Source organism: Protopterus annectens, chromosome 2.part2 (genome assembly GCF_019279795.1).
Source record: "Protopterus annectens isolate FY-2018-M chromosome 2.part2, PAN1.0, whole genome shotgun sequence".
Classification (NCBI taxonomy): Eukaryota; Metazoa; Chordata; order Ceratodontiformes; family Protopteridae; genus Protopterus; species Protopterus annectens.
The window spans coordinates 751479616-751492844 of record NC_056730.1 but is presented as its reverse complement, the minus strand read 5'-3'; the positions used below and the strand labels follow the sequence as shown (position 1 = coordinate 751492844).

The window sequence follows — 13229 nt, the reverse complement described above, 5'->3', positions numbered from 1 at the left end:
AGTTTTATAAGAAAGAGGATTATTATTGACCAATATCCAGTCCAAGATGGCTTGTTTATTGGTAGATTTGTGAATTCTAGTGGGGGAGTTTATAGTTTGTTGAAAAGTAAAGGGGTTGAGGTGATGGGTGGGTTTGGGAGATATGCAAGAGTTCCAGTCAATGTTAAAGTCTCCTAGGATTATGGTTTCCTGAGGAAAGCTACAGGAGAGCCAGCTAAGAATGTTTTCCAGTGTATTTACGTTGTTGCCAGGAGGGATATAGGAACAAATTATATATATGGCTTTGTTTTTATTTAAGTGGAATTTGCTGCAGAGTATTTCAGCATACCCACAATGTACAGACTCTTATTTAACTACTAGTGGTCTAGATTTTTTTTTCATCCAGGAAACTGTTGAATGAGAATGAATTAGTTCCTAGTTTCTGTCTTTTTTAAAGACAGTGACATAGCATATCCAGCGTTGTATTATTTCAAGTGAAGCAGATTCCTGAATGCTTTTGGTACCATTCACTTTATGAACAATCATGGCAAAGTTCAGAGATGTTTGTTGTAGAATGTCATCATGGCCACTACATGAAACTACCCTTCTCTTTCAGGGAAAAAGGCAATAAGATAACTAAAGTGAAAAACTGGTGCAAAAATATTGAAAGTCTAGTATGCTGTCTGCAAACAAGTTGCAACTTTGATAGTTGCCTATAATTTTTCCAAGTTTTTAATATGGGCATTACAGCAACATTTGAATGTGGCAGCTTTCATTTTCAAATATTGGACCAGTACATGTTCTTGCTTGATTTGCAGTAGTAATTTGGTTGTCTTAAACTAAATTGTGATGCAGATTTGAAAATGTTTCACTGGTTTAAATGGAAAAGGGAAGGAAAGGACAGGAAAGGAAATGGAAGGGAAGGAAAGGAAAAGGCTGTTCTCAATTTTCTGTGCACAAACACAGTACAATATAAAGCTGTAATGAAACACTGCACATTTTCAGAATAGACTCACAAATAAACAGTTGTACTCCAGCCTAATATTATCATTTTACTTTACCATATCACAGACTTGAGGTGGATTACTTAACATTTTTGAATTAGAAAGTGCATTAATATTTCTGTTATAAAATGCCATTTTGTTCTGTGCATCATGTCTAAGTGACATATGACATATCACTATGGATGACCATAAACTAAACTTCTAATATGCTATGCCTAAACTGCAAATCACAAATAGCGACCCAAGCACCAGCAACATGACACACAAAAATATTTGTTTTGCTAAAACAGTAGTTTCTATAACAGGATAAGATGTCTGCATACAAGGGTAAAATGTGCATTTACTGCTGACAGTGGAGTGGTTCAGTAAACTGATTATAGGGTACTACCCTGTTTTAGGAACAGCTGACTTTTTTACAGTTTAAAACACTGATAGATGTGATGCTACATGAATGTATTTTTTCAGCGTTGCATAGACCATATGCTGTTCTTTATATGAATATAGAACATTAGTTAATGTAAGCATTACATTATTTGAATGAAGAAATCTAGCAAACACTTTCAAAAAGTCTGACATAAGGGTCCAAATAAAATTTCAAATCAAGTTTTGTAGTAATTGCTGTGCTAGAGATTTTCACTTTCACTTCAAAATATATGACCTAGTGAATTATTTGGTGTGGAGTGACCATTTAGAACATTATCTGAAACAAAACAGCAGGTATCTAGCACAATGAATGTTAGCATTGCCTGCATGATTTCATGTAAATCATGCTTTTTAGCTGATAGCTATTCAGGAAACAAAACTCAGCACACTAGATATTCTAACATCAAGAGCCCTAGAAGTCTGCAATTTACCTTAGGGAACAGAATATAGGCAATACTTGATAAGCAATCTTCAGATTTTAAAGTCATATGTGTCATTTTCTCAGCAAGCTAGTTCACTTTACATCTTTGTCTATCAGAAAGTCTCTAGTCTGTCAAAAGCATCTGACGATATCATATAGTTTATCATATATTTTCCTCATTGACTAGGACTGTTCTGTCACAAGAGTTAATGAAGCCATGCTTCAGGAATAAAGAAACATGGACTCAGAACTGGTACAGCATTGCTACAGAAAATGAAACAGAGTATACTGAGAATTAGAAGTAGTTCTAAGTCACACAGATGAATGAATAACTAAGTGAGTATTGATCTGTGGGTTTTGTGTTGTGTAATATAGTGCTGAATACAAATTATCAATAGCCTGCCACAAGAACTGGTTCCTATTCATCAAACCCCAATAGACATAAAACTTCAGTTCCTGTTCTTATTCTGAGTGATAGTACTGTATCCAGTTATAATAATATTAAGCTTTACCAAATGAAATTAATTTCTATGATCCATTGTATTGCTTTTGTATCTGTACTGCTTGCAGTTTTACGTACAGTGAACTAAACTGTATCTGTAAGTGTAGATATGAACTGTCTTCTTCCAAATGTCTCCAGTCAGGCAGTCAATAGTAGCAGGTCACATTCATTAACTGTTAAAATTGGTTAGCTTTCTCAGTGAATTTACTTGTTAAACAGGTGTGACTGTAAATACTGTAAAACTAAATCAAATGGCAGGTATCTCCTAATGATCTTGCTTTGTCACTAGGATACATAATCATCTGATTATGAACTATTAGGATATAAAGTAGTGAGCTGCAGGCTAGTTTCACAGTTATATTACCAGTGCTGTGAAGTTCATACTGTCTTATGGATCCTGGAGGATCTTGTAATCAGGTATATTTACTGTCAGGTCTATACGGCATGAAGAAACATAAGGCTCTGAGAAATAAAAATCATTAATGTGGTGACATCAACCCTATCTCTAGTTACTAAAGAGGTCTGCATCAGATGGGGTGTTTAACTTCTGTAGTACAGTGCAGAGAAAAAACAGGTAATGCTTCAAAAACTCTAGGTGACTTGAAAGTAGATACACAGACTTCAGAATGTAAACTGAAATGATAATTTTAATATAATGCAGTGCTTTGTACTATCTGAAAATAAATGAATTTGAAGTTAGCAATATGGCATATATTCTAATATATGAATCAGTCTTTGGCATATCTTCCTTTGGGACTGACTAATGCTGCCAAAATGAATAGAATATTATATGTAAATTAAACTGCACCATCTCTGCCTGTATTATTATTAACTTTAATGAAACAGTCCTTTGACTATATATGAAAATAGCACTATAGCTGGCAGTATGGAACATTATGAAAAATCCTGGAACCAAACCTTTCTGTTCTGCATACCAGATACTCCTGATGGACTTCAGAAGAAATTGTTTAGTTTACAAAAAATATCACAGTCGTGAGTGGACATGTTTAACTGGGTAATGGACAGATATGTATTTTTTAATCATATGTTTTTACCTAATTAGCATCCTAGCTGTTTTTCTAGTACCCCTGTCAACACACCAGTCCATCTAACACTGATATGTTTTGCCCTCTTTTTCCACTCTCTTTTCTGGGGACACCAGCCCCCAAATTGACTAATGGTACTAGTAGCACGTTATATCTTTAGAGATCAGTGATCTGTGGTGGGTATTTCTTATCAACAGCTTAATTTCACCCTGTCATTCTCTGTGGCTCGCATTCCATAGAAGGTGCACACATAATTCTTCTGCATGTATGCATGGAAACTGTTCGGAATAACTTAAAACCAAGGTCCCATCTGCCTGAGTTGGTGGAAGCTCAAGTGGATGTAAAAGATTCCATGGCATTTATCAAAAAAAGAGTAGGGGAAGTTCCCTGGTGGTCTGGCCAATTCCCCTTAGTCAATATGAATACCACTTTAGGTTCCCCCTGAAAAGAGAATACTGACAGCCACTAAAGAGTAAATAAATATACACAAAGGTCTGTCTCATGCTACCTACAGGACTGCACTCCTGACTTACAAGTGAATCCTACTTCCATGCCTCTAGGTAAAACTCTTGGCTACCAACTGCGTGATTTCATCACTGACTAATTTTCTGATGTCTGAATCCACTTTTCAAACCTTTGTCATTGACAGAATACTTGAATGCCTCTTTCCCCTTAAGCAAAATGCTGACACAAAGGTTTGAAGAATAGATCAAAAAACAAAAGTAAAAGCATATCCATATAGCATGCTAAATGTAAAAAGCCATTAAATATTTGCATGCTGTCAATATATTGTATCCCTTCACTCATATTATACTCAAATTCAGCAATAAATTTCATAAACAAAATTTAGTGTTTTGTATACATTTTTAAATAAGAAAATATGGTGACACTATTTAAGCTACATATTAGTATGTCAAATTACATTTAATTGTTTTTCTACAAAGGTATCTATTTACATATTAGAATACAGAAACAACAATACAACTTTGCTTTATGTTTTAACCAGTATGCAAACAGGATAAGAGCAGTGGCAGACATATGTTTAAATTTTTTCTTGCATATTTTGTCATTGTAAATTAATAGCACTAAATCTAAAACAAGTGCCTCCGATGTGTTGCTATAATACACTATGTATGTCTCTCTCTCTCTCTCTCTCGATAAACACACACACACACACACACACACACATTATATATAATATGGGAGCCTAACAACTCCTCGAACCACTAAATGCTGATCTGGAAAAGTTTAAAATAGAACCATTGAAATAAAAAACATTGATCGCAAAAGAATTGAAAAAAAGCACAAAATACAAAAAAAACAGCTTTTTGTGCAGGAAGGGCAAGCCCAGTATCCCCCTCACCCACTGCTACTTATATATGCCAAATCTGAGATCACACTACAGTGGGAAAAATGCATACTCCCCAATCTCCACTGTACTGTGACCTCATGGTGAAAAACCTAGTACACTTGATCATATCATTTTTGATCAACTATATTAGTTCTTCACCCATCAATGAAAAGCCATGTCAATGAAACATTCAGCACTAGTCTCTGTGTGTGTGTGTGTGTGTGTGTGTGTGTGTGTGTGTGTGTGTGTGTGTGTGTGTGTGTGTGTCTGTGTGTGTGTGTGCTTGCGTGCGTGTGTGTGTGTGTGTGTGTGTGTGTGTGCGTGCGTGCGTGTGCATGTGCGTGCGTGTGTGTGTGTGTGTGTGTGTGTGTATTATACATATATTACAGACATATGTATACACACATATGTTTCATGTATATTGGAACAAATTTATTTTCTGAAAAACTGGCAACAAATATAAATAGTTTGAATTTACTGGCTGAGGCAGTTTACACCTGAAGTTCTCACTGCAGTACAGAACTCACAGTAGCATGAATGCATACTTCCCTTCTTCAAGTTAAGAAGAGTTTCTTTCCTCTCTGAAGCTCTCTTGGTAGAGGCAAACAAACTCTCGTAGCTTTCAACCTTAACAAAACAAAAAAGCATTCACATAGTTCCAAGTTCTCCTTTAGGAAGGGCCCTTTTTCACTTGATAAACCCAATATACTGATATTTCTAGACACAGAGCAAGTCTCTAAAACCAATTTCAAGAGGAAGCCTCTAGTGCTGTTTAGTTCCCCTCTCTCCAAATAGAATCCCTATACCTTATACATTTGTGCTTCTCTCTATCTGTATGACTATCTGTGTATGTTTATGTGTGCATATGTCCCACATAGACTCCACCTAGCTTCTTAGTTCTTCAACATTAGATCCATATTCATATAGCTAGCTTGACAGACCGAAATGGATAGCTGTAAAATAAGATCCTGAGTTGTCTTGCACACACACACACACACACACACACACACACACACACACACACACACACACACACACGCACAGACATATACACACATGCACACACAAATATCTGTGCTGTACAGGCAGAACTTCAGAAGAGGTAGAGGGGACAAGAGAGTAGGTGTCATGAAGACATTTGCACTTGATATCTGCAACTAAATGTTTAAGGACTGCAAACATGTTTTCAAGCCTGGGAACTGGATAAATACCAAAGGAGCAGTCATTCAGATGTCTGAATATGCTTTCTGTGTTTTCTCTTTTATGTTTATGTCTTTAAAATGGGTTTAGGTGAGTAGTTATTTCTTACTCAGAATGAAATTTATTTACTTCTTTATTTCAGTTTTCAGCTTTTTCTGTTCATTTTTAATGGAAAGGTCACTTCTTTCCTCTATGCAGTAGAATTTTTTTCTGGTCTAGGGATCATTAAAGCCTTCATTTGCAGTGGCTTCCTACATTTGATGAGTATGCATGATCATCCTTATTAAAATTATTATTATTATTATTACTTTCCCTTTCATATTCCTTTATTGTTACATAGTCACCATCAGCATTACAACTCTTATGGAATTTTTATCTGTAAATATGTATATTACATCTCATACCTGTCAACTACCACCATTGTTTGGATACATTATCTTCGTTCTATAAATTTTGAAGAAATTTACTATTGTATATTGCTTGGTACTACCTTATATTGTATTTTCTTGTGAAGTATTTCAGCCAGGCTGTACCTGAAAATGATAATTTATGACCAGTGCACTACCGCAGAAACAAAAATAAAATAAAATAAAATAAAATAAAATAAATTATTGTACTGCTACACTGTGACTTTTATTTGCTGATGTTCATTGGCTTGTATTAGGTTAGGGGTTATGCTTTTTAGGTTTTTGATGAGTTTTGTTTTTGTTGGGGGTTGTCATGGTTGTAGCTTCCATGTTTAACATGATATTTTCATATTTATTTAATTGATTATTGTAGTGTTTATTTTAACTTTTACACTAGGTTTGGAGTTAAGGTGTTCATGTTGCTACTATGTACTCTTGCGTTTACTGCTGGATTTATAATGTAGTGGATGCTATGGTCTGTGTGAATTGCGACTGTTAAATAATGGTGCAGGTGAGGTGCAGGAGTGATAAATAACTCGTGACACAAGTAGAGTGAAGAAAGACAGACAGGTAAATGGATAGATAACAAGTATACAATGTGTGACAGAAAATATGTCTCTGAGTAATCACATTACCAACAGTTCTTCAAGAAAGAAGTGGGTTAGCATTTAGTCAAAGCATATAGATGTTGTACCCTAGTCCATTTTACTGGTACTAGTTTTCTCAACACTGCCCATACCTGTCCTGGTCTCCATCTACTAGCAAGTCAGACAACCAATCAGAATTGTTCTTTGAGGTTACATCAGGTTCACAGTAAGTGGGTGCAGGTGGACATGGCTTTGCTTCTCAAGTCAATGTGAAAATGCAAAGATGTTCTTTGCACTCTTTCAGGTTACCATGATACCTGGAATACAGGAATGCCAGTTAAGGCATTATAGGATTAAATTTTAAATGTTTAGTGTGCTGTTTCCTTATGAATATTAAGTCTTATGTTGACTGTGCTGTTAACAATCAGTTAAAGCTATATAATAAAAATTTAAGATTCACTTCCTTATTTATATAAGATTATTTGTCTTTTGATTACAATATTATTTTAGATTTATTTTTCATTTTCGTGTGTGTTATTACCTATTTTATTACCATAGAACACCTGAGTATTAGTAAGACACAGACTCTTATCAAAATGTAGGTTTTCTAGAATGGTGAACAGCACTTTAGAACATGATTCAAAATGCTTAAATTGTATTAAGTTATCAGAACTACTTGATATTTTTTAAAGGTAAGGTTTCTCATTTAATTCATTCTAGTTGTGGTCATGATAAGGCACTTGAGGCTACTGTAACATTAGTGGATTATTGGATAGAGGATGTTCAGGTAAAGGAGCAAAAGGTGCAAAGTATTAGTAATTTAAATATTCTTCTATCTGACTATGTTAATGTGCCTTTTAGGGAGGAAATGAGAAATGTAATAATGATCATGATAAGGTACTAGAAATAGTTATAGCAATCATACTGAATGCTGTTCTCTAAATATCAGTAGTTCTACTAGTGATAACAGCAATGAGAATAAAAATAAGGATGATCTGTTAGGGAAGAAAAGAAAATGGAAGACCAAACATTTATATTAAGTTAAGAAAATGAGAACGAATGATATATATCACATCCGTGTAACAGCAGAAAGGTGATAAGTGTAGGAAAAAAATAAAAAAGGAAGTGGCATATCGTTTTTCTGAGAAAATTTATTTTCATAATGAAATAGATGATGTTCTATCAGATAATGATAGGTTAAATCAGGTCAATGATTTATCTGTTTCCAGTGGGAATGATCTTGATGATAATCCTTTTAATGGAATGACATATCTATTAATAAAGATGATTTATGCAAAATTAATATTGACTATTCTGAGACTGGAAATACTGGCATGGATGTAAAAACAATATCAGAACAATTACCAAGCCATTCAAGTTATGTTAATGAGGTTCTTGTTCTATTACCTTGTTCTATTGAACTTTAAAGTAGGGGTTTGATTGGAATTTGTACTCATGAAAAATCAGACGTTTCTGAGTCTGTATCATTTCTTGACGATGACTTCTTAATTCTGGAGGATTCTAGGTTAAAAAATTCCATTAAGTTAACGAACCTGAAAAAAAGGAAAACAATCAGCGTTTCATTACCTGGATTATATCCAACTGTAGTTCCTGACTTAATAAAGAAATTGTTAAGAGTACAATAAAGTACAGATTAATAATAATACATTCTGGTGCTATTGCTGTCTGGAATGTCCCACTGAATTATTTGAAAAAGTCAGTGCTTAAAATTTTAGAACTTTTGTTAATTGATAATATTCATGTGGCATTTATGATTATTGTTTTCCAAAAGTTCATAATTTCAACACTTGATTACATCAAATGGGTACTGTTTATAGTTTTCCTACTTTAAAGTACTAGGATGATTTCATATATGACAAGCAAATATTTTATTATGAAAGATTATATATTTTTTTCTCTGTCTAGGAAGTTTGCAGAATTTATTAAGCCTTTTTAGGATATCAGGAAACTGCACCAATGGTAACTACAATTTTGATAATATTATAGTCTGTTACTTTTGAATGTTCAAAACTAGGGAAACAAGTACAATGAACTTTGTTGTTACCATATGATAGATATAAAATAACTGTAATAATAGAAGCTTAGGTATAGAATTTATGTTTTTCAAATTATAATACATATGGGTTAGAACCAATCATAGAGATGGCGGTGTATTATTGGGGATCCACAATTCTATTTATCCACTAAGATTTTGATTTATGTTAAAAAGGACATACTTATTGTGGATATAACACTGAATTCCAAACCAGTTAGATTTTTGGTTAACTATCATACTAGAGAAATGAAGACCAACATTCATAAAGAATATTTAGGGGTACATGATAATTTGTTAACTCATAAAAATGCTATACTTTTGATTTTAATTATCCATCCATTGAATGGAATGTGTGTCAGGCTAGTACTAAATATAGCAAACAATTTTTGGAACTATTGATATTGCATAGCTATACTCAACTTATAAAAGAAAATACCAGATAAAACAGTACTTTAGATTTAGTTACAACACATAATCCAGATTTAATTAAGAATGTTTTGGTAGGTGCACCACTGGGTAATTCAGACTATAGATCTATTACATTATTTTTAGAAAGCTGCAGTCTAAACAACATGATAACCAAACATATAACTTTGGCTTGTTAAATAATGAGGTGATTACAGATATTATTCTGAAAAAGACCGGTCAGATTTAAGTCTTAATAATAAGACTGATTATAGTAATTTAGGAAGGCACAGTGGTGTAGCGGTTAGTGCTGTTGCCTCACAGCAAGAGGTTCTCTGGTTTGATTTTCACCTGGGGTGCCTTCTGTCTGGAGTCTGCATGTCCTCCCTGTGTTCGTGTGGGTTTCCTCCTGGTGTTCCAGTTTCCTCCCACATTCCAAAGACATGCAGTAGGTGGACTGGACACTCTAAATTGGCCTTAGTTGTGAATGTGTGGTGCACCCTCCGAGGAGGGTTGGGTATCAGGCTAGCAACCTGATCCTGTAAAACCTGTATCTGCTATGGAAACTAGTGCTGAAGGGTGCTTGTTGCCTGATGTGCTGAATGCATGGGAGCAAAATAAGAATCCAGGATGGTTATTTAAAGTTACTTGATATTTTAATGAATAAGGTAAAAAACAGAACAGACAGTAAATAATTCTAGCCATAAGAACTTATTACCTAGATTGTGGAGTTAGGGGATAATAAAACTTTGTAATAAGAAAAGTGATTATTTAGGGTTTATAAACATTATCCATCCCCTATAAAAAAAAAATCAGAATTGAATAAGGTTACTAAGAATTTGCAGTACTTGACTGCATCAGAAAAATCTTGGTGCGAGAATAAATTATATTTTGGATGGCGCAGTGGTGTAGCGGTAGCATTGTCGCCTCACAACAAGAGGTTCTTCAGTTCGATTCTCAGCTGGGGAGCCTTCTGTGTGGAGTCTGCATGTCCTCCCTGCATTCGTTTGGATTTTCTGCAGGTGCTCCGTTTTCCTCCCACGTACAAAGACATGCATCTGGAGCATTTCTCTCCGGGCATCCACTGAAAACTGGCTTTGTTCCAAGTTGGACTTTCCTGGTAAACAAATGTTAAATAAATAAATTTAATAAAGAACACAAAAGCATGTTGCAGTTATACAAATTCATTCAGGAAAATGAGAAGTCCTATATCATTGCTGATACATAATGATGTGCCAGCAACTGATCTATCAAAGATAGTGAAGATCTTTAATGTTCAGTGTAATAATGATGGCTTGAATTCTAGCATAACTACTTGGAATGTTAATTTAATGGTGTCCCAGGCTATTTGCCCTCTGATTGGTCATAATATTGTTAATAAATCCTGAAAAAAGTTAAAAACAATACATATATGGGTTCAGATGATATTCCATAAATATCAGCTAATAAGCTTATGGCTACATTATCACCAGTTTTATTTATTATATTTAATAAATTATTATCTACTGGTACTGTGCCAAAATAGTAAAAATCATCCAATATTACTCATATTAAAAAAGGGTAAATCTACTGAAATTTATAATTACAGGCCTGTTAATTTAACTTTAATTTTGTGTAAATGTTTTGAAAGATGTCTGGAAAAACTAATATTAAATGAAAAAAATGAACTTGATATAACAGATTTAAATCAGCATGCTTTCATTAAGGAGAAAGTTTTTTAATTTGACAGGATTTTATTATCAATTTACTATGGATATGGATATAGGGCTGTCCTGTGGTATTATTTTTCTGAATTTGGCTTAGGCATAGCTCTTATTCTTCCATTTGCAAAAGCACTTGTGGATTTAGGATATAATCCTTATATAACTAAATGGATAATGAACTGGTTTCGGGATAGGCAGCAGAGAGTAGTAACTAGATGTTATATCTCTAAATTAATGCAGATTGTTAGAGGTGTACCCCAAGATTCTGTGCTCAGAATACTGTTGTTTAACTTAGTGTTTTCTTCTGTTCTGTTACCCAGTTTCTTTGGATCAATAAATATGCAGATGATTGTAAAATGGGTTTTATTTTAACCATTTACCACTCTACCTACTAAGACAACAGCTTAACCCCACCAAACTAATATTGCATAGACAGATAAGAACCACAAAAATGCTGAACCTTAACCACTTCCTCTATATCCTTCAACATTGGAACTGGTCCCCTCTTAAAGTACTACCCCAGATGATGCCACAAATTATTTCACCAGCAACTTCCTGTCTATTCTAGATGAACAAGCCCCACCCAGGACGTTCTGAATAAAATCTAACTATGCCCCATGGTTAAGTAAAGAAACCAGGTCATTGCTAAAAAAAGGGATTAAAAAAGGGATACAGCATGGGATTACTGGTTGAAAACAAAATCTCAAGTTGCAAGACAATCATATTGTGAACTAAGAAACAAAGCTAAAAAACAAATAAAACAAGATAAGATACACTACTACTCTGAAATACAAACTAAACACCATAGCAACCCCCAAAAATTCTGGACTGCAATTAATAATTTTCTCTAACCTGGAAAAACTGGTACACGCCCTCCCACTACAAAAAAACAATTCTGATTGCATAGCCACACAGTTTAACACCTACTTCACAGAAACTATTCTACATCTTTCTAGCAACCAACCCCCCTCTGACACCTCAAAAACATTCACACCCCTACATAATGAGTCCAGTTTCACCCTTCAACCAGCCACAATATATACTATTAGAAAACTGCTTAGGAAACTAAAGCCCACATCCCTAGCTTCTGACCACTTGCCACCTGAGTTTCTACAACTATCGGCCGACGTTATTGCATACCCTGTCTCCAGTCTCATAAACAGGTCTATATCAGAATAGTATGTCTCCACTATCCGGAAAACCTCATACATTACTACACTCCACAAAGGTGGCAATTCTACTGAATTGTCTAACTACCGCCCTACTGCAATTCTATCCCCACTATCTAAAATGCTAGAAAGAATTGTTCACAAGCAAATCATGGTACACCTTGACAAAAACAAATTGTTAACCAATACACAACATGGTTTCCCTCCTCACCACAGTACCACCACTGCTCTCATGTCATTTACAAACACAGTTAATAACCACAGAAATAATGGTAGGCGTGTATCCTCCATCTTTTTAGACCTATCAAAAGCTTTTGATATGGTAAACCATAACAGACTCCTACATGCCCTCTCTGACATGGCATTATCACACTCTACCCTTACTTGGTTCCAGGGCTACTTAACAGGCAGACAACAAACAGTACATTGGCACCAAACCTTATCCCCCCTACTTCCTGTCACCCTAGGAGTTCCACAAGGGTCTATCCTTGGCCCCATACTCTTTTTTATATTTACAAATAATCTGTACACCATAGCCCCCTCAGCCACAATTTTCCAATACACCGATGATTCAATGGTAATATGTACTTCCAATACCCTCCAAGAACTACAAACACTCAGTCATCCTTTCTCAAAGTTCAGTCCTGGCTAACTAACTCTTGCCTGATCCTAAACCCCAACATAACAAAATGAATGCTATTCCATCCCAATAAAGCTACTCTACCCACTGGATCTTTTCACATTAGCTCTATGAACAATATTACTGTTATCCCCGCTCCACACACCAAACTACTAGGTGTTGAAATAACAACATGGGGTTTGATATCCATATATCCCAATCAGTTAAGAAAGTCCACAAAAAGCTAGGTATGCTATATAGAAACAAACAGTATCTCAGAAAAAACGCAGGCATAAGTATTGACCAGACTTATCTGATCTCAACTCTTCTCTACGCTTCACCTATACTGATTAACCT

At 34.9% G+C, this 13229-nt stretch overlaps 1 long non-coding RNA gene across 1 annotated transcript in view; it reads right to left on the bottom strand.

Annotated features, from left to right (window-relative positions):
• Positions 1-8333: 8333 nt before the first annotated feature.
• LOC122795801 overlaps positions 8334-13229 on the bottom strand; it is a 123760-nt gene continuing 118864 nt past the window's right edge. The window contains exon 4 of the long non-coding RNA XR_006363860.1: positions 8334-8473. This is a non-coding gene — a long non-coding RNA (uncharacterized LOC122795801). The remainder of the gene's footprint in view (positions 8474-13229) is intronic.